Here is a 27,691-nt window from a genome sequence, read left to right as displayed (position 1 = left end):
GAAAGAGCTTTTTAGCTCGTGGGATTCCTCCAGTGTAAATAAACCTTCCGATTCTGAATTGGAGAACCTTCTATGCCCCGCGGAGCACCACTTCGCTGTCTCTAGAGCGCCGCGTCGGCACGCCGATGGCACCGTTTCCTGGCGCCTCTCCGTCGCCCGCAGGGAGGCACGGCCACAGGTGCAGTCAGCCACGTGTCACGATTCACGCCCCGCACCTGGGCACAGGTATGCGCACACGTACCCTTCCCCTCCTTGCTCACGTAACTACCCACTGGTCCAACCACCTACAAACAGCCTACCTCTGTATGTATGATGTGGAACTTCTTTCGCATCGTACGTAGGTCAACCGTGTTAATATCGGAGACAGCATAAAGCTGCCCATCGAGCAGCTTCTTATCTACAGAGCTAACTAGCGGTCTGCCTACCTATCTATCTCCAAATGCATCTCCCCATCCACATAGGTGCGTGCATACCCACCCACTCGCACATCACAATCCAACCACATCTACCTCGAAGCTCCCTACTCTGACAATACCTGCCCCACTCTCGTTGCTGCAATGTTTGATTCTTTTTCAACTCCAAAGCGACGTTTTCAAAATAAATTGGTTAACCAAAGTACAAACGTTCATGTCCATCCCATCGCAGCAAAATCCATTTCGCCGCTGCACAACGCCCAATTCAAAACTAATAAAACTCTCAATGTGATTGAAAAACAATTCTGATTTTAAACGGTTTAATTATTATAAATTGACAAAATTGTGTGTGTACGCCTGCGTAGTCGGCCGCCTTCCCTACACTCATCTCCATTATTTAACGTTTCATTAAACACATAATGGGACGGAACAAAAGCAATTAGCGTGGAGGTGTCAGACGGCGGCGACGCTCTTGCCAGTGACGTGTTCACGTGGCTGGGATCAACGAAGCACAACAGGCTCCATATTCTTAGGTTTTTTCGGTAAAGTCACAAAAAAAAAACCTAAGAATATGAATCCTTGCAGTCACGAAAGCTTCAAATCTAGAAACAACAGGCTCCCCCCGTGTGACGAGGCGCACCGAGGAATCACAACAAGGAGTCCCACCGGAGAATAATACCAAAAAGTCACATGGAGGGATGATCACAGTGCGGAGTTGCATCCAGGAGTCGCACAGAGAGAGTCACGTGCAGGAGCCACGAACAGCACCGTCCGGCACGCACACGCGCATCTCGTATTGTGTACGAGCTGCACACCTGGGCAAACCAGTCCAAAGGTTAAGCCCCACCGTTATATTTAGAATGCAGGTGATGCCCACCTCTATTGTAAAACACAAAGACGGGCGAAAGGCAAAATACGTAGAGCGCACGAATTGCTTATGAATATATTTATCTCCACACAGAGGAACCTACGGACACGCTTCTTCCACTCTTGTTTTGCCTCAACAGCATATGAACAAACCGTCTGTCTCTTTTGCAACTCGTTCTCACCTCCCCTTGGCCTGTAGGGTTACCACCTGGTCCTGGTTTTCTCAGGATACCCTCCCTCTTTACGGGGTAGTTGTGTTTGTGGGAAATCCGCGAGTCTTCCCAATGGCGCTGGAAGTCCCGTCTTCTGTCGGTGGCGTAACTAACGTCTTCTCAAGACCGTGTCGGTTTCTCGCGCCGTAACGATCCCATCGTCGGATATTGGTCAGATAATATTCTTCCGAAGAAACGTCCCGGGATTTTTGTACCTCAGGGGTGGCAACCCCTGAACACGCGGAGCGAGCGTTGCACAAGGAGGAATCGATTCTCGGCGCATACGCGTGGAAGAATTGCCGTGTATTGGCGTGTGATTTTACGTTTAATTATTTTCAGGTCATCTCGGTGGCTTACTCACACTGGTTTTGGGAGGTATTACTGTAACAGCATTTGTATAATGTTTCTCATGCACACACGAGTTGTATAGAGATGTGTACTATCGTTTCCTCCCACATGCAAAGATTTGCATCAAGGAAGCAGTTGAGTATTTTGAAGCAGAAACCTCCTGCAAAGGAGTATTGAGACTCATTTCAGATGTTTCCATCTCAATAAAGGATCACCGTTGCAGAAATAATGCTTGGGTATCACATGGTGAAACCGAACCGCTTAGTTGATGAAAGTAGTGTTTGATAAAGAATATATTTTTCCCCATTACCAGTAACTGCATAAAAAAAGATACAGTTACCACACATGTACAAATGTCTAGAGTAATAACCATGTCTACACTTTTTAACTGAGAAATGGAAAAAACTCCCAGGGTCACTCAAGCGGGTAGTACACTGGACTCAAGAGGGGCATGCCGGTCTCAACGCAACCTCCCGGTGCGGCAGTTTTAAACAACCTGCGCAAGTTTCTCAAATCCGCCTGGCCTGGGAAGTACGGCTATGGCCCACCTCTCCAAAGACGTCTGTCGATACAGCGTGGAAGAGTAGACCAAATACCCCTTTAGAAAGCTTTCCTCTAGCTCAGGGGTGGGGAACGTCCAGCCCGCGGGCCGTATAAAGCCCGCAAAATAATTCGGTGTGGCCCTGCCAAGGCAACCGCAGGCGGGACTCGAAATTCAATAAATCTAGGAGCAAACCTGGAAAAGCAGTTGCGAGTAGCAACATCATCAATACCAGCTAACATCACACGCCTCACCAAAGAGAAGCAGTTCCAGCCATCGCATTCGGGGTGAATTAATTAAATGTTTGACCAAATATAACAAGCTAATCTTTAAGTTGGCAATTTTGTATGGCCCACGAATGATGTTATAAATATCCAAATGGCCCTTGGCAGAAATAAGTAATATAAAAAAAAACACGCTTTAATGAAATGTACTCTACTGGTAATGGCAGAACTCCACGACTCCAGGATGTGGCCCCGAGGCTTGCCATAACTTACGGGACCATGGTGATTTACAACCAACGTCAGTTGAGCGTGGACAATTAGACCCAAGCCAAAACATAACGTATAAAAAAAAGTTTACATTTTTTTTTCAATGATAGAATATAGTATTGTTATCAGTATGACATAAGTATACCAAGTTTGCAGTCGATACCACATTGGGAAGTAGGTTAAAATTGAGTTACAAGATTTGAGGACACAACAACGACAACAACAGACAGAGTGAGTTAATAAAAAGCGTGAAATAATAATCATTTAAAAAGTTCCCCACCCCTGCTCAAGCTGATGCCCTTTCCTGCCAGCAGTGGCGTGACACGCGAGCGAGCGCGGCACTTGCAGGGCTGCACCTCTACCTGCCAACCGACACTTTGGATCTTCTGCGCGTGCCAAATCAGATGCATCCGTTACCCACGGTCCACTGGAAATGGTTGCCGATGAGTGTGGAGTCGTGTGGAGAAAGGGTCCTTCCTTGCATGCCGACTCCCAGGATCTGGTGATCTCGTCTTGTATCGCTCGCTGCTCTCTGGAGGAACCGTGGTCATGGTCGTGATGTCGCCCCACCACTACCCACTGTCCCCACCCACCACTGCACCATTACTCTGAACCCCCCACCACTACCACATCCGTAGTTCAAGCCTCGAGGAGGACCGGTGAGACTCACGGTTTTGTCTCAATGTTGAGTGCTTCACGGTTATCTAATTGAATTTCACGTTCCTTGCCGTTTCCCCGTTGGAAATATAAAAACGCACGCACTCAGCGCTGTTCATTGCAGTGCTGACGAGAACCTCGCAAACTCACGGCGACTTATTCAAAACAAAAATACCCAATTACGCATATCGAGCAGAGGTTCAACCATGAACTTCCCTATTGATTTAAGGAAATGAAAACATAGAATTAAATATGTACAGCAGCCAGCAAAACATGCAATGCTGTAGATGTGGCCAGTCAGGCAATTCTCAAAACGGTTACTGGTTCAACCGGCTATTTGTTCAACAACTCGAAGTAAAAATTCAACAGGGGGTTGTGATAAGGACAGAAATATTCCAAATCCGTTCCCATCGTTATTGTGGTGCAAAAGTGTTTTTTTAGACGTGTGCGCGTAAAATTGCTCGTACATTTATTGCAAAACTCGTGTATAAATCGCACGCAGTCAATTTTCGTCGATTCATCGAAGCAAGAATCAACCAGAGGGCTGATTGGAGCAGCCGATAGTCTGAGAGTGGTTTCGCTGCTCGCATGCAACCGGGGTTCCAGATAACAGGTTCTGAAGAACCACAAAACACACAACTATATACAGCTTCCTTCAAACACGCACGCAAGCGAAAGCCTGGGCATGTGGGCACAATGCAACCACTAAACGTTCTGTACAGTTTTCGTTTTACGTGCACGAATACAGTGCAAATTACGCAGGTAAAATGTGATTAGGATTATTACACGCTTTCTTTTAACTCCGTTTGTTGTCGTATCCTCAAAAAATCTTCTAACTCAATTTGTACCCACCTCCCAATGTGCTATCGACTGTAAACTTGGTATACTTATGTCATACTGGTGACAAGACTATATTCTATCATAAAAAGAAAAAAATACATATTTGTAAACATTTTACACGTTTTTTTATTTAACTCACTCCGTCTGTTGAATCCTCAAATCTTGTAACTCAATTTCAACCATCTTCCCAATGTCGCATCGACTGCAAACTTGGTATACTTATGTCATACTGATGACAATACTATATTCTATCATAAAAAAAATACATATTTTTTAAACATTATTTTTTATATGTTATGTTTCGGCTTGGGTCTAATTATCCACTCTCAACTCACGTTGGCTGTAAATCACCACGGTCCATGACGTTATGGCAAGCCTCGGGGCCACTTCCTGGAGTCGTGGAGTTCTACCATTACTAGTACATTTCATAAAAGCGTGTTTTTAAAAAAGTGTTTTTTTAAACATTACTTATTCTTTTACCGAAAATGCCGACAGCGGCGTGACTCGAGATGCGTGCGACTATGATGACAGCCGCAGGCGATAGGGCGATAACAATGCACACGCCACACCCGTCACAGCGACCCAGTGCTAGTAACGCCACGGGGGCAGCAGTTGAGCAGCGGACATCCTTTCTAGATTTGAAGCTTTCGTGACTGCAAAGATTCATACTCTCAGGTTTTTTCGGTAAAGTCACGTAGGTAAAAAAAATGAAATTAAAATTAATGAAAATAAAGTAATAAAATAATAATAAAATATTTTTTAAAATTTCATTTCATTTTTTTACCTACGTGACTTTATACCGAAAAAACTAAGAGCGACATCCTCCTCGTTGCACGCCCTCACACACACATTCCTCTCTCTCGCTCACGACGACGGCGGTGAGCTGCAAGGGTCGAGATGTCTCCCAACTGGGAAGCCATCGATCTTTCTGCCCCCCACCCCGCCGAACTCATCACCTACAACCTCCCATCCTTCCCGGAGCCCTGCCACCATCGGGGGGGGGGGTCTCCTGGTGCTTGAGAGGGCTCGCGTTTGGTGGCGGGGTGGGGGGAGGGAGGTCGACCTCGGCCTCAAATAAGAAACCTGGCGAGGTTTAAAGAAAACATCGCCACTGGGCGAGACAAAAGGCGGACGGACGGGCGTGGTCCCCCACCCCCCTGCACCCCCTCGTGTGTCCTTGCCGGACTTCATGAGGGTGGCTACTCGCTAACGGCACGTGCCCCAAGCCCGTCTGTTATTAAGGGGCCGTCCATAAATGACGTCACGCGATTTTGGACGATTTTTGACCCCCCCCCCCCCATTGTCCCCCCCCCCCTCAAATACGACGTCACAAAGCTCTGCCCCCCCCCCCCAAATAAAACATGCTTCAAATCGCTTTAAACTATTGTCATTGTAGTGCGTATTTAATGTGCCGCTGCACTCTGATGTTGTAGGAGAAAACATGTATTAAAAAGTCTATTTAATTAAGTAGAACGTGTTGTCTATATTTATTTAAAGTTGCTCATTTTGATGTGACGTCACATTTCTCAACCCCCCCCCCCTCGTCACAAATGTCTGACACCCCCCCTAGGTGCGTGACGTCATTTATGGACGGCCCTAAGGCTACACGGGGGATCTTTGTCTTGGGGTCCTCACACGGGTTGAGCGCGCACTCAACGCTTAAGACTTCACATTAACCTACCTACTACTCTACACATTAACCTACCTACTACTCTACCTTCTCAACAAAAATGGTTTGCGCCATTTACTTTGCAGGTTGGCACCACCACTATACCACAATGCTAGGGTAAAGGTGTCGCTATGCTGTATATCGTTTAAAGTTTTTGGGGGGATTTTTGTTGTTGTAATATTTAGAAATGGATCAGCTTATCGATGCGCGGCTAAGCAATTATTGGGGCACGGTGATTAGCACCGCACTGCACCATGAAGCCGGCGGCTTTCACTTCGATTCCCGGACACCGCTATAACATCGGTGTGCATAGGGCTCCCCGCCATGTGGTAAAATAAAAGTTAAGTTTTTTTATCGGTGTATATGTTTAGTGATGTTATCTTGATTTGAAGCTTTCGTGTCTGCAGGAATCCATACTCTTTGGTTATTTTGGTAAAGTCACGTGGGTAGAAAAATACAATTCTACCTACGTGCCTTTAGTGATGTGCTGATGTTTCCTATACTTTGCACCCCCTATCGCGTCTTTTGTATTGTTGTTGTAACCATTCAGACCCCCGTGCCCCTATCGGACAACTCCGCTATAAATGCAGTATTCCGATCATGTTACTACGAGGCCAGCAACGCCGCCACCTTCAACTGGGTGCGCTCATTAATCGCTGCCACCGGAACACACGCCAAGAACCTGGGACATGTGGCGACCCGAGCGGTGAATGACATCTGACATCAGAGACCCGTGGTGGGGGGGAGGGCCGGTGCCATTCACCCCCCCAAACTCACTGCCACTCTGGGCGATTCGATAAAGCATCGTAAATTCTAGGTCACGGTTTCGTTGAAAACATTTTTTACGGTTCACTACCGCAGTGACTTAGCAACCTTTAGAGGCTGAAGGAAATCATATGAAGCTAGGATTTCCAGTGAGAGACCCAACACAGAAGATCCCCCGAGTTTGATCTTCCACGAAGTTCATGGTCCACCCTAAACCGCATCCCACTGCACAAACCATGGCAGTAAATGCGGATACCCGACGCACAAATGGCGAATACAAAAAAAACCTCTCCAGTCGTGCGCCAGAGGTCGCAATCGGGTACCCGATACCCGGCTACCCGTACCCGGCCGGGTACGGGTACTCGTTTGCGACCCTGGTGCGGCCGGGTACGGGTACGGGTAAGCCGTGAGTTACTGGTGAGTAACCATTTGTCACTCATTTCCCAACGTCTTGTCTCTTCTCACAATTCAAGTTCCTAGAATCAACCCACCCGCGCCTGCAACATGGCTTCATCCCAGAGGTCGCAATCGGGTACCCGATACCCGTGCCCTACCCGATACCCGGCCGGGTACGGGTACGGCCGGGTACGGGTATCGGGTACCCGATTGCGACCCTGGTGCGGCCGGGTATGGGTAAGAAATCAAAACCCGTTTGCGACCTCTGTCCTGCGCGCCTGTGGCCGTCCAGAACAGACCGCACAAACGTACAACGACGCAATGCCCCAGATCCACAAATCCGAAGGAGACACTACGGCGATGATACGCTCCCCGCTGCTCCGGACGCGGTTGTCTGGCTTGATAACTGCCTGAATGTGAAAGTGTAGTTGTTGCTCTGCATCTACAACAAGCAGCCGTACGAAAGTAAGAAGTGAGGACTTAACTATAATCCTGGTTTTAACCAAATACAGTACTGTAGAGTTGCCCTGCTCCCCGGTAAACTCGTCTGACTGTGGATGCACAGAACTCAGAAGGCACTCTCACTCATCTTCCTTAACTTTCAACGCTTACAGGAGGAAGGCGTTTTCCCTTCATGTGACCTTTTACACAACGATTGTTTCGCGCACGATGCGATGCAGCGAGGTTATGGTTCCACCCCTGGAAGCCAGTGCCGGATTATCCTAGTAGCAAAAGTAGCTACTACATATGTAGTAGTTACATATGTAGTAGTTACGGGCCCCGCACTTTCAAGGGCCCCGCGCTAAATGCTTTCAAATGATCAATTCCGGTTCAGTGATTCTGAACTTTCTCTATTACTATAGTACTATACCGCCTTCAACTTTTATGAACTGGGTGTTTAAGGTGAGCGATTTGTCGTATTATCTGGCTGTATAGCAAATGCAAAAAATACAATTACTTTACTATGCAAGTAAACATATGCTACAGGCCCCGCACTAGCTTAATCCCGCACTGCTAAAAGCCATCGCCACGTGCCTTGGGGTGCCCCGTCCCGCCGATGGCGCGCCTCCGATTAGCGCGGTTGGCTACGTGCGGAGCCAAAAGACGTTCAACGTGCATACGGGCACACGGAGAGCAATGTTACCAGCTTTACAACTCATTCTTTGTGCAAGCACACGCTGTTCAGTGAGTAAACACCATTTGTGAAAAACCAATAGGGCGCGTAAAAAAAAAATACACACACGTCCGTTTAATTTTTTTTTCACGTATCCTGCTCATGGCCTTTCTTTAGTAATCTTATTTTAGTCTCATGCATTCGTAGATGCGGCGAACGAGATGGGAGGGAAAAAAGCTTACTCTCATCCAACCGCAGGCGGATGTGGCGAGCAGGACCACTGCTGCTGCTACTGCTGCTGCAGAGCAACTAACACATCACAGTACACCCGGACCCCTCGCTCCGAGAAGTTTAAGTTGGTAATTGTTACACGGCTGATGGATCCAGTTTTTTTGCCAGCTGCCCGGCTATATTAGACGGCAGATCCGTGGCGCTGCGTACGCACGATGGGTCACAACCAAAAACAAAAAGCGTCCGATATTGCAGAGAACGAGAACAAGACGAGGCGTTTAAGGTTAAAAATGCAGCGCAGCGCGAACTCCGTTTGAGAGAATACAAGGGGGGTTACGTTCGAGACGCCCCTGCCCCCCCCAGACCCAGTATTCACACTCCTGTCGTAGTAATGTACCGTGGCGTGCAGACCTCAAACGAGGACTGAAATGATGTACGATTGTGCAACTTGGCACGATACACGAGTACTGTTCTCAACGATACAAGGCTTGTAGTGACGGACGCAAAGACGACGGTGTGTAGGGGCGAGTGCAGGTTTGTTACGTTGCGACGTTTCGGGTTTGCCTTATGCGCGCGTTCACGTCATTTAAATACGGGCCAAATAGCAAAACGGATTGTACCAGCGGCGGAGGGGGCACACGCTGGACTACAAATCCTGTTGAGGCAGAACCTTTGGGAAAAACCGAGGCATCATTTGAGATAAAGTGGCGAGAGGTGAAGCAAACCCTCTGCGGTCCATCGTTGGGTAACGGGAGCGAACGTGCCATTTCTAGTGTAGGTCAATAAGTTTCCAAGACAATACGTATATTGTCAGTGCATGTTCACCACAAGTACGTGTGGTTAATGCAGACTTGATTCCTTGCAAAAGGTTTCTATTTGGTGTTAAGAGTACCGGCTCGGTTATTGTATGGGCAGTGGTGAATGCTACGATGGGCCGTGCATCTCGTACCGTTCAATCGCTGCCGTATGGGCTCTGGTAGGGCATGCCTCCTCTGCCGGGGATGAGCTCACGGTGGCTCCGTGTCAGGTCTACACAAGGAAAGGCGAGGGCACAGGGAGACACAGAGTGAGCATAACAACGGTGCCATTAGCTCACCGCCTTTTATCAATGCAACGAACTTAGTTTCAACATCTCTAGACCACCCAGGACTGCAAATCGGCCAAAACAAGAAAGAAACGCAACACAATATTGGTGCCGGTGATACGCGTGTCAAAATTACGAGCTGGAAGTAACCCGTCGCGATCAAGCTCTGTCAACTTCTTGGTTCTTTCGGTAAAGTCACGTAGAAAGGAAATAATAAAATAATACAAATAAAACATAATAAAATAAATCTCACGACGTTTCAGCAACAACGCAAGCAGCCGTCGTGAGAATTATTTTATCATGTTTTATTTTTATTATTTTATTATTTCCCTTCTACGTGACTTTACCGAAAGAACCAAGAAGATGAATCCCTGCAGTCACGAAAGCTTTAAATCGAAATTTAAGCTCCGTCAAGTTTGTTTAAACCGTCAAATCAAGCGCCACACGTTAGCGAGCAGCCACAGCGACGGGGCCCATCGAAGAATCCCCCAGCGTGCCCGGCGATGACACGCGCAGCGAGCGCGCGCACGGCGGGGTCAGAGAGACCGGCGCAAGCGGCTTTCGCGCTCGGACAAAGAGGAGCGTGCTTGCCAGATGCCTCCGAAGATGCGTCTGGCACGGCTGCTGCGTGCGCGCCCCTGACGCCCGAGCGTGTGTGGACTTAAGAGAAGGGGGGAACAAATCAATCTCTCTCTGGCTTTGCCGCTTGCCAGGCTCTTCAACATTTCAGGGACGCCCTCGAAAACAAACACGGCGAGCCGCGGAGGACGCGGATGTTTACCCGTTACGTTCGGGCGCAGGTGGTGGCAGTAACCAAGACGTTTCGTGGCGGAGCACGGCATACAACAGGACCGGTGGAGAGGGCGGGGGGGGAAGAGTAATTATGAAGAGAAGCGCACGGACGTGGGCAGGACGCACGCCGCTGTGACGAGTGAATGGAAACCGCGGCGAAGATGCAAAAAAGATCGCAGTCTGCATATAAAATCACGTGGTAAACCTAGCCCGGCATACACCACGATATCCCACCACACTCACCTACATCACACTTTAACCTAGCCCAGCATACACCACACTATTTTTCGGTTTAGTTTTTTTGTCCTTCCCGCCCGCACCGCCGATTAGCACGGCCGGTTACAAGCGGTGCGAAAGAAGTTCAACATACATCGGCACACACACACACACGGCTACCACGCCGGTCCCTTCTCTCGTGCCGTGACCCACACCTGCCCTTGGGCCCCACAGCTGCTCCGAAGCAGTCACTCGACGGGGAGGCTGCGGTGCCGGACCGCAGGCTCTCGCCGCTGTTTGCCAACGTAAGCCGAGAACACGCACGCACGCACGCCGCCACGGTGCCGCTTTATCGCTGCCGTGTTTGCGGAAGAAGATTGAGCGGTGCTGCGGTCACTAAATCAGCGCCAGGTCAACCTGCAGAGGAAATTACAGGTGCGCAGGTGTGCAGGTAACCAGGGAACAGGCGCGTAGAATAACCGATTGGAGCGCTTCCTTTTTCTCCCTGTATGCATTAAATGGCTACGTTTTCATGGAAGCATTGTCATGCCAAAGTGAAATTCGAAACAATTCATGCCATTGCTTTTTGCGGGCAGAAATCTTTTTTTTTTCCTATACGGTAAAGTCTGCTCCAACGCGGATACTCTCACAACAGAAACGTTGATGAGAAACAAGGCTGTTTGCAATGCGCTCGTCATACTTTTTCTACATTTACGTTTACCGGATATACATTTACAAACAAAGTCAACTCAGAGACTTTTTACTTATCTACACGTGCCGACACATCAAATTTTGACTGATAAAGCTACCCCTCACCTGGCAGCTAGAAGACATTTCACGAACGAATTCAACGTACGACGGCGTTTCACCCGAACTGCTCCGAGCTTGCGCCGGGTAGCGAACTCGGGTGAAATCGAGCACCAGATTCCCAAAACCATACATGGATCATCGTGTTGGCTGCAAAAAACCTACGCGTTAAAGTATATGCACAGTACATCTTCTTCTGTTGTACGGATGACATTTTACGTAGCAACCGTAATTCGATGTCGACATTTGAAATCCGGCCGATGGCTTCACGAGACGGCGAATTTGTTCAACGCGGGCCTCCCGAGCACGAGTTGGACAAATGGCTTATTGTGTTGGTGCCTCCCGCAGACACGTTGGAGATTATTCTATCTTGCATGTACGGAGTAGGTGGCCGCACCTTCGGTGAGCTGTGCGGACGCAGTTCACAGCGGAGCATCGTTTGCGTGGCAGGGTAGAGCCCTAGGTGGTAGTTGAGAGGAATAGTCTTGGATCCAGTGTTTGTTAGATCGCAAGGCAGATTTCCCAGGTATTTTTCCACTGTAGTTCGATGCTTTCTGAGGTTCGATGAAGAGTGGCAGTGACAGTCTACAAATGCTTTCTTAATCAATGGGGAGAGTGGCATCGTATATTCTTTATTACTGCATTGTTACACAGGCAGTAATAATTTAGTAATTCAGTCAGGAATAATGTAATACATTCTGCCAAGTAAATGCCTGCCTCGGTATCAAAATACATGTGAAGGTTGGGAATGTTTAGCCGAACCGTGTTTGGAAGAAAAATAATGCAGTGGGAAAAAACCAGCATGCCCAGAGAAAACCTTTCCATGAAGAGATAACAAGTTCTGGTGCACAGCAGGTAACACACTTCCTGCAACAAATGTGACCATGTGTTCTGGCGTATTAGCGAAGCAGTTAACATCAACAAATTGTCACAAAACAAACCTCGCCAAAATCTACACGCACATTCACGAACAGAGTGTGAATGGCTGCATTTCAAACGCCAAAACTTGGCACCGCATCCGAGTTATATTTGCCCATTCGGGGCTCCAAGTTTCCACGGCCCCCCCCCACCACCACTTCATAAAACATCGTCCAGCCATGCTACGTCCTACATCCTTCCCTTTTTTGTAACAGCTGCATTCTCAGTAGCCTCGTTCTCCATCTCGTTCCAGCAGTGGTGAGATCCCGATCCTGACGCCTTTATATTCTGAGTTTGCATGTTCTCCCCGTAGTCGCATTAATTTTTCCCTGGGCCCTCCAGTTCTTCCCTCCTGCGTTCAGAATCAACATCGCGCGTTTTAGAGTATTTGGTGTGCGATAAATGTCCACGTGAGAACTTTGTTGAGCTATCATTTGTGGCCAGGTTGCTTCTGAAAAGGAGCTATGTGGCTCAGGTGGGTCTTACCCTGTTAAAATAAAAACAGTTTTATTTTTGTTACATTTATTTTATAATTCGAAAACCCAAAAGCACAATGCGACATCCGAGGGAGAAACACAGGCCACGAATTGTATAACAGTCCAGAGCAATGACCTGAGAGAGAGAGTCGTCACCGCACGCCGACAACAAAGATACGGTGAACGGAGACTGCTAACGAGGCAGCAATGATGCAGCCGGCAGCAGCAGTTGTTTCGTCTGAACGACATTTTTTCTAAACTTCACATTCACAGCCAACTCAAAAAAACCACGAGAACTCTTTAAGAGCGGAGCTTGAAGGCCGGCTTTCAATTTCACACGAAAGAAACGGAGATCTAACAGGAGAAACAAAGTGATGGCTGGCGTGGTGGTATTGACGGCATGACGTCCTCTTGACCTTGATTACTGTACAGCGATAGTAAACAAACCGCCAACGCCATAAAAGCTGTGCCGACAGCCAGAGCATTGACTGCAGAGACGTCCAAACTAAAACATCAGCAACAAGGATTTCCTGGATAAAGTGAAGTAATATAAATAATAGCGTTATGCAAACATTATAGCCTCTCTGGAGTTTCAAGACGTTTCCCCGGAGGGTCCTGCGTAGGCTCTATCCCATTCATGGGCATCTGGGTTCGTGTGGAAGCAAATTGATGAATCCTGAGAAAACCGACTCCACAAAGGAGGGTGCCAAACTCAAGGATGCTGTCTACTGGCCACCTCACAATTCCACACCTACGATGCCTGGCAAGTCAAGGTGGTCACCCATTCAACCACTAAGTAAGCTGAACCCACGTTAGCTTCTGAGATCCGATGAATTCAGGGCACAATTAGGGGTGATTGTGATTTTTTTTTTAAAGCATAAAGTAAATACGAAGCAAGCCTCGTGCGGAGTTGCGAATGCAGCATTGCGCCACAGTTGGCTGTCACGAGGCGACTTCCTTTTTCTGGTTTCTCTACTTCCCAATGGCAGGATGGCCGTGTCGTGCGAGGGCGAGCTTTACGCGAGCGAGCATGGGCTAGCGTGGGCGAGGTGTGCAAGCAAAGGCCCCAGCTTCGGGACATCCTGCGCTGGAGACAATGCTGTTGCGCAAGCTGGCGACCGGAAAGCCAAAGGCCAATTGCTGTGTCGGAAAGGAAGCTGCTGCGACCGGCACGTCCATCACTACCACGTCCACAACGAGACGCTCACCACCGCGCTGACGGTGGCTTCTCGAGCCAAATGCCGGATCGGGGGCGGAGGGGGGAAACGGGAAAGCGTGCAACACGCACGCCAATTAAATTCTGAAAAAAACGATTATCAGAGTTATGTTCAGTCGTGGCGACGGCACGAAGGTGCACATTGTTGTCCGTCAGTCGAGTCGCCCTTGAAAAAGATTCTGAACCGGACATTGCTCAGCTTCGCGTATACGTCTATAGGAGTTTGGGAAATGGTCCCCTTGACAGAGAGCAGTAAGCCAACACCGCAAGGGCTCACAGACAAGACCGCACTTAATAAGCCCCATTACCGCTTCATACCCATGTCCCAGCACGCTTGCCACACCGCATCCACGAGAAATCTTTTTTGGGCTGCCATCAGCTGCGCCGTGTGGCGGCGGTGGTAAAGGGGCCTTCCATGTCACCCATAATGCACCGCAGAGTTGCCGGTTACCATCACACGGGCACAAAATGAATGTACAAATAAAAAAACCCACGGAAGCTGCGCATGCAAAACTATCATTTAAAACGTTTTGGAAAGCGACGTCGGGAAAAGGAGCCTGGTGTTCTCAAACTGCAGCCATTAATTTTCGTCATTATACCGCCACAAAGTCCAAGTGCTCATTTCCTGCTCACACAGCACCGAGCCAATGGAGAAACAGGATATTTACCGGGAGGATGCTGCTCTGGGGATGTTTGATGGATTCCCTGTGATTATTGTGCGCGTGGGGGTGAAAGGAGGTCGGAAAGGGAGAGTCTAGTGTCCCTGGCTAATCCAGGGTGGTCACGATGTGGCCGACAGGCCGGGGCAGAGCCGTCTCTCTCCCCCTGCCTTCCACAGTCTGCAGCCAGTTTCCCCCAATCTGGTTTATGCCACAATCTTAGAACGCCCATAATATTAGGTTTTTTGGGTTAGATCGCGTAAATATAAACGTGTCGTCAGAACGGTTCCCTCCACTGCCGTGACCTCGAGACAACGCAACTGTTGTTATTTTTTTTTTCTCCCGCTGCCTGCAAGCAGAGATGTGCACTGGAAACTATAATACTTGATCGTAAGTACATCGGGGTGCCATGGTGGCACAGTACTTGCGCGATGAACCCGGGGATCAGAGTTCGATTCCCGGACAAGGCCAACATCAGTGGCGAGTGATATTCGAACCGGTCCGTGTGCTCTCCCTTCACTAACCCACATTGAACAGCGCGCTAAGGTATGGTCACAAAATCCCCATGCCTGACAAGGAGTCCATCCACCAGATGGACTGACAAAGGAGGTGAAAATTATTATTTTATTTTATATTCAACCCTGTTTTTGGCATTCAGCTCTTCGGTCGTTTAGCTGTCGTTCATTTCTATTGGTTGCTACGACGCGAGCAAAGCAAACGTCGCGCACAACGAGAGCTCTAAATAATTCAAGATATCTATTTGAGGGGAGACCTTTTGGAAAACACGGCCGATTATTTATATCCTGGGCAGCTGTCAAAGCCGGACCGGAAATCAAAAATGGATTAAATAAAGGAGGCGGGCGAGAGAGCGGGTTGGGACTGCTTTTGGAGAAGCCGAATTTGTGTTTGCAGATCAACTTTCCCGACACAGAATAGTTGCCAATCACAGCACAACAACAACAAGGACAACAACCGCCATTCGCCACGAAGACAAAAATCACCCCCCCCCCCCCGTGTAGCCTTAACAGACTGTTGGGGCAAGTGTTGTTAGCGAGCACCTATGAAGGCCGGCACGGCACACGAGGTAGTGGGTGGCCAGCACTACGCCCGGCCGCCTTGGTCTCCCCAGTGGCGATGTTTACACATCGCACCAGGTACTCATTTGAGGCTTAGTCGACCTAGGGGAGGCTCAGGACCTGATTCAGATGTTCGTCGCTGGTGTTGACCGTGAGCGGGAATCGAACCCAGGTGGCCGGGTTCGTAGTGCAGAGCACTAATCGCTGCACTACCACTGCCCACTCTATATACTCGCACACACACACCGCATGCACACATCCGTCCGGGTATCAGGTACACGTTCACCCCCTTCAAGAAACCCCTGCGGCGTGCGTTGTAGTTCATCAAGGAGCACATAAACCATCACGCATACGCCGGTCATCCTCGCAGCGGCTTTGTCTAGCCATTGGTCGTCTGGAATGCTCTTCCTTCCAATATTAGGAAGCCACTGGAGGCTATGCACTTGTAAAACCAGATTGAAAACGCAGTGCTTGAGAACTGCTTTTGGTGTTTAGTTTGTTGTCCTTCCGCCGCAACCTCCCGATTAGCACGGTTGGCTACGTACGGTATGAGAAAAGTTCAACGTACATGCCTACAGTTCATTGCGGGCACAATGAAAAAACAATCTTGCAGCCTAAACCCTTAGCGCTTTAATAAAGCAGAAGGCCAAGCAGTCACGTCTCATCGCACTCTGCTGACAAACACTGCGCTTGCCAAGGAAGAGTAAAGTAGCTGTGAGCAGGTTTCTGGGGCTCTTACCCGACTGGAACCCTTGAACCGTGACGGCGGGAAAATAAAACTGTCCTTCAGCTGCCAAAGTGTGCGCACACTGGCCTTTGACGTGAACTTTACGGACGCCACTCTTAGATATCGTCCACTCCACCTTCGTACGGACAGTTGGCACGAGTTTGCAGCAGCAGCAGCAGTAGACATTTATTCAGCCATGGAAGCATCGCCGAATACCGGGACTCATTCCGGGGCGGTCCCTGCATCGCCGAGACGGTTTGGCCAATTCCGTTCACGCACGTTTTTCGCACGGGGGTCCAACCTGGAGCACTCGGAGAGTGTACGCTTGCGGTTAAAACCCGCAAAGTCTACACCAGGGGTGGGGAACCTTTTTTCTGCCAAGGGCCATTTGGATATTTATAACTTCATTCGCGGGCCATACAAAATTATCAACTTATTTGGTCAAACATTTAATTAACTCGCCCCTAATGTGATGGCTGGAACTGCTTCTCTCTTTGGCGAGGCGTGTGATTATGTTAGCCGGTATTGATGATGTTGCTACTCGCAACTGCTTTTCCAGGTTTGCTCCTAGATTTATTGAATTTAGAGCCCCACCTGCGGTTACCTTGGCAGGGCCACACCAAATGATTTCGGGGGCCTCATACGGCCCGCGGGCCGGACGTTCCCCACCCCTGGTCTACACGGACACAGTGCACAACCCCACTGGCTGCACTGCCATCGCAGAGCAACACAATCCCACGGCTTTTTGGAGTATCACGAATCCACTCGATTCACCCACCCCCTTCCCCTCCCTCCTTGCGCTGGATCACAGGTGTGCGCCACCAAAGACAAAGATCCCCCATATAGCCTTAACAGACTGTTGGGGCAAGTGCTGCGAGCGGGCAAGTGCTGTGAGCGAGCACCTATGAAGGCCGGCACAGCACATGAGGGGATGGGTGGTCAACAGCACGCCCGGCCGCCTTTGCCTCCCCAGTGGTGATGTTTTACGCACCACACCAGGTACTCATTTGAGGCCGAGTCGACCTAGGGAAGGCCCACGACCCGTTCAGATAATTAATTGTTACTGGTGTTGGCCGTGAGCGGGGAATCCAACTCGTGTCGCCGGGTTCATAGTGCAGCTCCCGTGTGCGCCACCACACACACACACATGCCTGCCTAATCGCCAAACCCCAGCCGCGTGCTGCATGAATAACGAGCTGATGATGCACAATCAGCGGCGCTTTCAAGGCCTCAATTTACCGCGGCGGAAGAGCTGACGCTGCACCCAGCGGGGCGTCAAGGCGACGCAGGGATAACGGGAAGCTGTCCATGCAGTCACTGCCATAGACGACACGCCTGGACACAGGCCAGTCACAACAACGCCCGTGTCCTTCCACGCCGCGGTCCCTACTGACGAAGCAAAAGGCCTTTGTGTGTGCACCCCTTGTATGCGAGTATGTATGTTGAACTTCGTTTGCACTGTACGTAGACAACCGTGCTAATCGGAGGTGCGGGGGAAGGACAAACTAAAAACGCATAAAGGAGTTCTAAAAGAAATGAGTTTTCAATCGAGATGATTTTAAAGTGCACAGAGGAAGGAAGAGCGTTCCAGGTGGCCGCAGAAGTGCATCTGAAAGCGCCGCGCGATGTGGTGACCGCCTTTGTTCGATGGGTTGGCCAAAAGCCGCTGCTTAAATTGGGCAGTTGAAAATCACGTAGGGACAAGAAGCGAGCGGCAGATGAAAGTCACAATGGGGCGCCGAAACGGAAACGCGCTCCCCCTCCACGGGGCCCTGAACTCCGCGCCCAGAACGGCGAGACGGAGGGAGAGGCCCCGGTGTGAATTTCGTCGGTGGAAGATCGTCCCCTCTGCATGCAGCAGGCCCTCTCGAACATACCGTGTTCACGTATTTAATTTAAAAAACTATTTATTAGTTAAGATTTCTAATCGGAACTCGAGAGACTAGGTTGGCACTGGCTGCTCCAAACAAGAGCTACTGCCAACATATTATCCCACAACACACACACACACTAGCTTTCTAGGCTGTGTTAGCGAGAATGGTGATGGCATTTGAGCTGGAGCACTCGAATTATATTTGCCCATAAGTATTTATAGAAACATGAAGAACGAGCAGAGAGGACATTAAAGTATCTTTGTTTCCAGCGCAGGTATTTGTGTGCAGACCGAAGCCACCGGGCTTACTACCCGTGAGAGCGAGGCGTTATTATCATCTTGGGCAGAAGACCAGGTTTTGAACTTGGGGCTTTTATCGGTGCCGGCTCGGTGCTGTCACATGGAGTGAGGAACAGCGCCCACCTGGCGAGCTCCAGGGTCACCGTACCCCGATCTTCTGCGGGAGTGTCCGCTTTAATGACCATCTTGACGGATAAAACTAAATTCTGAACAACGTTGACCTGAAATGGCGCGAAGAATTGCGGCTGACAGCGGAACGCCAGCGGCTGTTAAGGCCAGGCCGAAAGGCAGAGTTAAATTAACAGCAACATGATTCCAGCGCTGGTGAGTAGTTTGAGGGATGAGGGTGATCGCGCCACCGGACACCGCTGACAGATTAACCAGGCCACGTGGCGTTCCAGGTATCTCCAAGCAGCTCGTTAGCATTTTGCTGCGTGTGTGTGTGTGTGCACGCGTGTGTGTGTGTGCACGCGTGTGTGCTCCCAAGCACACACGCGTGCACATATACACACACGCAGCAAAATGCTAATGAGCGAACACTCATGGCCAACACGACTGACAATTATCTGAACCTGTCTTGGACCTCCCCTAGGTCGACTCGGCCTCAAATGAGGATCTGGTGCGGTGTGTAAACATCGCCACTGGGGAGACAAAGGTGGCCGGGCGTAGTGATGACCACCCACCCCCTCCGTGTACTGTGTCGGCCTTCATTTTAGGTGCTCGCTCACAGCACTTGCCCCAACAGTTTTTTAAGGCTATACGGGGGATCTTTGTCTTTGTGCTCGTGGCAGTCGAGGGAGGGCCTCGCATACAGAGGAAGAGGGAACTGTGGCCAAAAAACGAGCGCTTCGGGGTAAACCAATTTACTGCTGCAATGCGCACGGGCCAATGGGCACGGATTTAAATTAGAAATATTTTCCCCTTCTACTTTGTGCACTGGGACAATGTTTGTGACTGCCCAGCTTCCCGGCGGAAAGGGGGGAGGGGGAGAGAAACAGGGGGAGCCAGAGGGAGAGGAGATAACGACTGGGCTCGAAGGCCTTGACGACGGGAATCAATCCACTCGCCACCCCATTCACGCTGCCACGTGCCAGAGGCGCGCAATTAGAAACGCGGGCATTAAGAGACAAGGGCGAGACCTCTCCACCCATTACACACACTCTTGCCTTGGGACACGAGCAGAGATCCGTGTGGCGGGCACGCTGATAGCAAAGACATCAAGTAGATGGAGTCGAATTATCACGTAAATGGGCCGTGTAGAAACTGAACCCACAACAACCGTAACCTCAAAAACCCTTTACACTATCTCTCGTGTAAAACTGCCATATCCAGACAGCGTATACCCAAACGCGATAATCTGAACGGACATGCAAATCGCAAATCCATTGCTGTTATCCCCAGAAGCTATGCAGTGTGTCCAGCTGTGGGTTTTACACTTACACAGCCCCATGTGACTATTGAGTACAACCAAGTGTAAATAATCTTTTTAAAAATTGCCAGCATGAGCAATTATTCTGCTTTTTTTTAAAAATACTAAAACAAAAGCATAGAAACTATCAAACAAGCCCCCAACATAACTGGGTTTTTTTTTCAAAGACATTTAAATTACCACGATAATCTCAATGAATAATAATATTGTCATTGGTGCCATGTTATGATCTGGAACTCGCACGGCGAGCAAGGCACCACCGCCATGTGTGAGATGAGTCCCGGTGTAAACGCGAGATCACAGAACGAGTTGTGAAGAGTCTCGGACCGATTCTCCTCCTTAGGAGGCCTCTGTAGGCATTTGCATAGCCATCAGAAATGTGCGCAATGCGAAATGTGCAATTGTAGCAATTTTTTATGCCGACTCACGATTCTTCAGTGGGTCGTAAATTCGACTAAACTCAATGAAAAAATGGGGCACACTGTATTTGTGGCAATAAAAAAAAATCATAGGCCAAGTTAAAGGCGGCGATATTTATTACCCAGTCCCGTGTGTTTAGACAAGAAACTGCTTCATACTTTACAGGGTTGTTATCAGCAAGTCCTGACCCTCACATACCCCTAAAACACCAAATTCGCGAATTGTTACGGAGGAAAAAAAGCCAGCGATGAACAGCGATGGCAGCGGTGCACAGCATAGATGATGCTGGGCATCAATATTGTGGAGACAGTAAGTGTATAAAATTTCTGTATAAAAAGTGTATAAATATTGTGTAATAACTTACGTCCGAATGTATTTTGTTTATACCGTTTAAGAACGGCGCAGCAGCTGCAAGCACTGCTCAGGAGAAAATTTGGTTGTGCGCGCGCCGTGTGCAATAAAATAGCACGTGCACACACGCACACACACACACGCGCACACACACACACGCGCGTGCGCACACACACACGCGCACACACACGCGCACACACGCGCGTGCGGTAGTGTAGCGATTAGCGTGCCGCGCTGCAAACCCGGCGACCCGAGTTCCGATTCCCGCTCACGGCCAATACCGGTGACGATTATCTGAACAGGGTATGGGCGTCCGATAGGTCGACTCAGCCTCAAATGAGGATCTGGTGCAGTGTGTAAACGTCGCCACTAGGGAGACAAAGGCGGCCGGGCGTGGCGTTGGCCACCCACCCCCCCTCGTGAGCCCTGCTGGTCTTCATAGGTGCTCGCTAACAGCACTTGCCCAAACAGTATGTTAAGGTTATACAGGGGATCTTTGTCTTTGTAGCGGTTAGTGTGCTGCGCTATGAACTCGGCGACCAGAGTTCAATTCCCGCTCACGGCCAACACCGGTGACAATTATCTGAACCGGTCCGGTCATGTGCCTCCCCTAGGTCAACTCAGCCTCAAACGAGTACCTGGTGTGGTGCACAAAACATCACCACTGGGGAGACAAAGGCGGCCGGGCGCGGCTTTGGCCACCCACCTCCCTCGTGAGCCGTGCCGGCCTTCATTAGGTGCTCGCTAACAGCACTTGCCCCAACAGTCTGTTAAGGCTATAGGGGGAATCTTTGTCTTTGAGGCTGAGGTGGGGGGGGGGCGGGAGAGCGTCACAGCAGTGCAGGATGCTCCCTTGACAGGCCGCCTCGCCCGCTTGTTTTGCCTGTGATGTGCTTTACCATCGCCGTGGCTCTCACCTCGCACGGCTAAGCTTCCCTGCGCACACTGGCAGCCTTTCCCCTCCGGAACGAATTCTGCGCACGTACAAAAAGCGAGCGAAAAATGGGACATTTTTTTGGCGGAGGGAGATAAACACGATTTAAAATTCCACTGAAATTTCAAATGATGAATGGAACATTTAAAAAAAATAGTTTTAAGTCGTAACTAAAAGGCGATTTTAATACATTAGGGGCCGTCCATAAATTACGTCACGCGATTTTTGACTCCCCCCCCCAGTCACACGGCGTCACAAAAAGTCAGACCTCCCCCCCTCAAATATGACGTCAAAGCTCTGCCCCCCCCCCCACCAAAAAAAACATGCTTCAAATCGCTTTGAACTATTGTCATTGCAGTGCGTATTTAATGTGGTGCTGCACTTTGATGTTGTAGAAAACATTTATTAAAAAGTCTATTTAATTAAGTAGAACGTGTTGTCTATATTTATTTAAAGTTGCGAATTTTGATGTGACGTCACACATCGTCACAAATGTCTGACCCCCCCCCACCCCCAAGGTGCGTGACGTCATTTATGGACGGCCCCTTATGCGCCTCGAAATGCGGTGGCCATGGAAACCGTGGCAACAAGTGAGCAGTTGGCATTGTGCAAAGTGCCCATTTGAGCCGCCTTTTGAAACTGGACTCTGAACCCTGCCCTTTGACCCCACCTTGTTTGACCCCACCCACAAAATTACATTTTGCTAAACGTCACTTAAAACAATTTACACACACCACACACATATTCTTGGTTCTTTCGGTAAAGTCACGTAGAAGGGAAATAATAAAAGAATACAAATAAAACGTAAAAAATAAACATGTTTTATTTTTCTTATAAAAATAAAACGTAAAAAATAAAAAGGGTAAAATTTTTATTATTTTATTATTTATCTTCTACGTGACTTTACCGAAAGAACCAAGAATACGAATCCCTGCAGTCACGAAAGCTTTAAATCGAAATTACACCACACACACACTCAGCGGTTTAATGCAAACGGCGAACGTGCAAAGTCTGCGGGTTTATTTAGAACGTCCTTTCTATAATCGAGTCACTATTGTGCAAACAAAATACCACCGCATCCACCACCACAGGGAGAATTTTCGTTTTTTCCCCAACAAATTTCACGATAGCGGCGCATCGACGATTGTAACATTTCTCGCCGAGGGCACGGGGACCGGTGTTTTAATGACTGCAACAGAGATGTTCCAAATGTTCACGAGCGCGAGCGACGGCTCTCGTTCATTCGGACGCGGTGGCTCTTTTGTTTGTACCGAGTAGGAGGAGACGGAGAAAAGAAAAAACAATCCACCGTCGTGTTCTGAACAGCACAGATGACCCAAGATTTGTTTTCTGCATAAACATTGCACGCTCGTTGAACCTAAAACTTTTTAAAAACAGCGCTCAGAATGCAGTAATTTTAGCTGTGACGGTCCCACCTGATGACGGAGACTTGTGTTGCCTCCGATACGTCGTGATTTATGATTTTACTTTATTTCTATTATTACTTTTAGTAATTTTATTTTTTACCTACGTGACTTTACCGAAAAAACCTAAGAGTAAAGCGCTCGGAAACACCGAGCGCCGTTCTCGCGCGCCGCCGCCGCCGCTGCTGCTGCCTGTTGTTCTTCAGACGACGGGGAACCACCCCTTACCTGGGCTGATTCTGCAGGGTTTAAGCCCAGGTCATCGGGAAGCGGCGACGGAGAAGGAAGGAGGAATGAGGAATAAAGAAGTAGAAGGAGGAAGGAATGAGGGAGAAGAATGGAGAAGGAAGAAAGAAGGAAAATAAAAAAAGGAAGAACAACAACAACGGACTGTTGTGTTCGGAGCGCACAGTTGACGCGAGATGCGTCTGCTGCACACACCGCGCGCTCGTTGAACCGGATCGGTGTCCCAACGTCGGCCCACGTGAACCCCGCAGGAGGCGATGGTTCAGTGCGGTCCGACACGGGCATTAGCCTCCTTGGAATCGAGTGTCTCCATCCTCCCGGCCTGGGGCCGTGAACCCAGGGGGGGGGTTTCACGTCGTCGCTCATTAGGGGCCGTCCATAAATGACGTCACGCGATTTTGGACGATTTTTGACCCCCCCCCTACCTCGTCACACGGCGTTGCAAAAAGTCAGACCCCCCCCCCCTCAAATATGACGTCACAAAGCTCTGCACCCCTCCCCCCAAAACCATATTTCCATTTTGAAATAAAACATGCTTCAAATCGCTTTAAACTATTGTCATTGTAGTAGCAATAGTTAATGTGGCGCTGCACTCTGATGTTGTAGGAGTGTTGTTATAACAATTAGTGTTGTTATAACAATTCTATATTTATTTAAAGTTGCGCATTTTGACGTGACGTCACATTTCTCAAACCCCCCCACCCCCCGCCTCGTCACACATCGTCACAAAAATCTGACCCCCCCCCCCCCCCAGGTGCGTGACGTCATTTATGGACGGCCCATTACCAACGTCTTAGGGGAGCTTCACCGAACCGCCGAGCCAGCGCCAGTGATCCCACGTTGCGTGTACGTGCGACACGACGAAGGATTCTATTCTGCAAAAAAAAAATTAAAATTGTTCTTCAAATAAATCAGAAATAGTGTACGGTGAAAACGAAATACGTATATTTTACAGTATTTCAACGGTCTCCCTTAAGTGGATTAGACTGGCTCTAATTGTTGATTATGGCAGAGGCACAGAGTGAGCCCACTTACTCCCTCGCAGATCAACGACCGCGCTGGGTGAGCTGTACCCCTTTGTGGGACGCTGGGCACGTGCCGGCGGTGGCGCTGCCACCGACGGGAGAGCCAAGAAACAACGCAACCTCTCTGTGCGTGTGGCAGCAGCGGGCACAGCTGCAACATCGCAGCTTGGTACAGAATTTGCTTTTAAATAATGGGGGTGGCCAGCTTGCGCCAAGGATCTGACACCGTGTCAGAGCACTCACCCGATACCAGGTGAGATCCTAGATTTTGAGTCCAGGCAGCTGTTTTTCTCAAGCGCAGTGATTCAAATTGTACCAGCCCCGGTCACCAAAGAACCCCAACAAAAGCCCCATCGTATTGAATTGAATTTTTCACTTAATTCAGCTCGATCCCACTCTGAAAATCAAACAACTTGACTTTGATCCACGTGTTATGAACACTTTTTACAGGGCATGGAGGGGGGGGGTGCCCCTACTGCATGGCGAAAGACGCTTGTTGCAGTGACGTCATAAGTGGTTTTGTGACGTCATCTTCCAGGGTAATTTTCTCTTGACACGAGGAGGTGCACCGCTCTCTCTCTCTCTCGCTGCCAGAGTTCCAAATGGAAAGTTGTCTCATGACATAAACGCAAACAGGGAAATGTTTGTGTACCGAGGCGAGATACAAAAAAAACTGTCGTACACTTAATATAAGCAGCAGAAAATGGCAAAGCTACTCAAGTAAACTATTTTTTATTTTACCAGGTAAGGCCCACTGAGCCATATAGCTCTTATTCAGAAGCGACCTGGCCACAAATGATAGCCCAATAAAGTGACTTATCATGCAGAAATGTATAGCAGCCAAATACTCAAAATGTACAAATGGGACCTTTTTTGCCAGTATCATAGTTGTCTTTCCGACAGACCTGTTCTTCACCCGAGGACGGCTGCTTGCGTTGTGGCCGAAACGTCGTGAGAATTGTATTTTATTATGTTTTATTTTTATTATTTTATTATTTCCCTTCTACGTGACTTTACCGAAAGAACCAAGAAGAAGAATAACAATAGGTTTTACCAATTCTGGAATAAAACAGGTGTGTTAAGATGTTCAAACACCAAATAGAAACCTTTCGCAAGGAATCATGTCGGCATTAACCACACGTACTTGCGATGAACATGCAAACAAAACATGCTCCGATAATATATGCATTGTCCTTGAAACGGATTGGCCTACATCAGAGACAACCTTCTTTAAGGGCCAAGTCTCACCAGTGTCAGACCAGAAAACAACAGAGGCAACGCGACCCAAGCATTCAAAAGGAACACCCCTCTTGAAAATAAGCATATTTAACTCATCCGAGGAAGGGCTGTAATTCAGGAGTGTATAGACACATCCCTTGGTTAATACACTGTTGAGTGAAGGCCTCTCTGTGTCACAAGCCATGGGGAGTTGTTTGAACATACTTTCACCATTCTGGTCAGTGCAGTTGATGAAGTTGGGGGTGGGGGGGGGACCCAGGACCAATTCGGATATCACTCGCCATTGATGTGAGCTGTGTCTGGTAGGTTGGCGATGGTTTAGTTTCATTTGTGTTGGGGTGATCTGTTTAACTCTTGGACTTTTGCACTCCTATTGTGTTTTTGTATTGTTTGTTGTTGTGACGTTCTTACCCGCCCCGACTGGACATCTGTGAAGAAAGAGCTTCATAGCTCATCGGATTCCTCCGGTACAAATACATATTCTGATTCTGAATCGACGTGACCAGATTCAGTGCAGTGGGTAAACCACGGTACCACCACTCTACCACCACTCTACCACCACTCTACCACCACTCTACCACCACTCTACCACCACTCTACCACCACTCTACCACCACTCTACCACCACTCTACCACCACTCTACCACCACTCTACCACCACTCTACCACCACTCTACCACCACTCTACCACCACTCTACCACCACTCTACCACCACCACCGTTATCTTGACCATCGTTTCTTATCCACAACAACAACGCCACCGCACTCTCTTCTTATCTTGTTTAACCTCGCCAAGGTGACCCCGAGACTTATCCAATGTTCTTGAGTAGACGACATCTCCTCTACATCAGTCTGCCACCCCCCTCCCCCCCTTGTCTGCTGTGCTGACTAATCCCTGACCTGCGAGACCGCACTCTTAAGCATTACGCATTCCAGGAGGCACCACCGACACTATTTATAGTCCATCCAACTAAGTGGGTGTCCTGCTCTGATCTATCACGTGGCTATTTGGTCCAAAAATGCCACCGTCCCGTTTGCTCTGAAGATCCCACGGCAAAGCGGGATGGGACACCTCAGAGCGACGTCCGGCGATTTGCCCTCCGAATCCCAACTAATTTCCCCGAGTCTCTACACTCCCGCCGCCTGAGACCGACGGACAGGAGCAATAAATTGCGGGCCCTTAACCTAACCCACGTAGACATTTTACTTTTTCCAGATATTGAATTATCCATTAAATGTGGCCAATAAGCCTAGCGCGCGCTCGTTTAGCTCATGCGTCGCCGTTATTTGCGGCTTCAATCCGAAATATCGAAATGTCAACTTTCACCCCAGCTCCCCCCCCCTCCCCACACGCGATCACCATTCCTCTCAAGCGAGCGCAGTGCTCGGACGACCTTTATTTTATTTATTTCATTTCCTCCCCCTCGTGCATTTTTGCAGGGCGGAAATCTCTCCCACATCCAACGCAGACACTTCCATCTCGCGCGCTCCCTCGCGCTCCCTCCGCTGCTCAGGAGCAGGCTTCCAAAACCTTCCTTTCATCTTCTGCCCATCCCTGACCGTCTTCTTCGCTCTGAAGAGTCTTCAAATGCACAGCTCTGTGCTTCATCTCCATTCTCTGCCCCATGGCCTCTTACCCACCCCCCCACCTCCCATAAAATTAAACCTCTATTTTTCCCCCACTGGGCTCCCATGATGCAGATGTCATACACTTTGTACAGATTCTTCATGCACTGCGGCATTTAGATGCTGCACAAAGCCACGCTGTATTGCACTGCGTGCATGTCGTACACGTGCCACCACTTGCCAAGGCCGCAGAAGATAAATCCTGGGGGAAAGAGTGGGGGAACCAGGCGGAGCGTGACAACAACAATCAGGCCGAGGAACAAGATAACTTAGGGTGCTCAAGAGGATGGGCCTTGGTGCCGTCCGTG

General features: G+C 49.1%; 1 protein-coding gene across 5 annotated transcripts in view; it reads right to left on the bottom strand.

Moving 5' to 3' along the window:
• TPST1 (tyrosylprotein sulfotransferase 1) overlaps positions 1-27,691 on the bottom strand; it is a 62,846-nt gene that overhangs the window by 18,104 nt on the left and 17,051 nt on the right. For 2 of the 5 annotated variants that reach the window (XM_078611962.1, XM_078611967.1), the window contains exon 2: positions 9,494-9,573. The exons of 1 other annotated variant lie outside the window; for it this stretch is intronic. The gene's annotated coding sequence lies outside the window, so the exon portion shown is untranslated. Of the gene's footprint in view, positions 1-9,493; positions 9,574-10,409; positions 10,500-21,805; positions 21,863-27,691 lie in introns of those variants that run through there. 2 more of the 5 variants (XM_078611963.1, XM_078611964.1) reach the window with 2 other exon arrangements.

Source organism: Lampetra planeri, chromosome 37 (genome assembly GCF_965212315.1).
Source record: "Lampetra planeri chromosome 37, kcLamPlan1.2.h2, whole genome shotgun sequence".
Classification (NCBI taxonomy): domain Eukaryota; kingdom Metazoa; phylum Chordata; class Hyperoartia; order Petromyzontiformes; family Petromyzontidae; genus Lampetra; species Lampetra planeri.
This window is presented reverse-complemented; position numbering and strand designations above follow the sequence as displayed.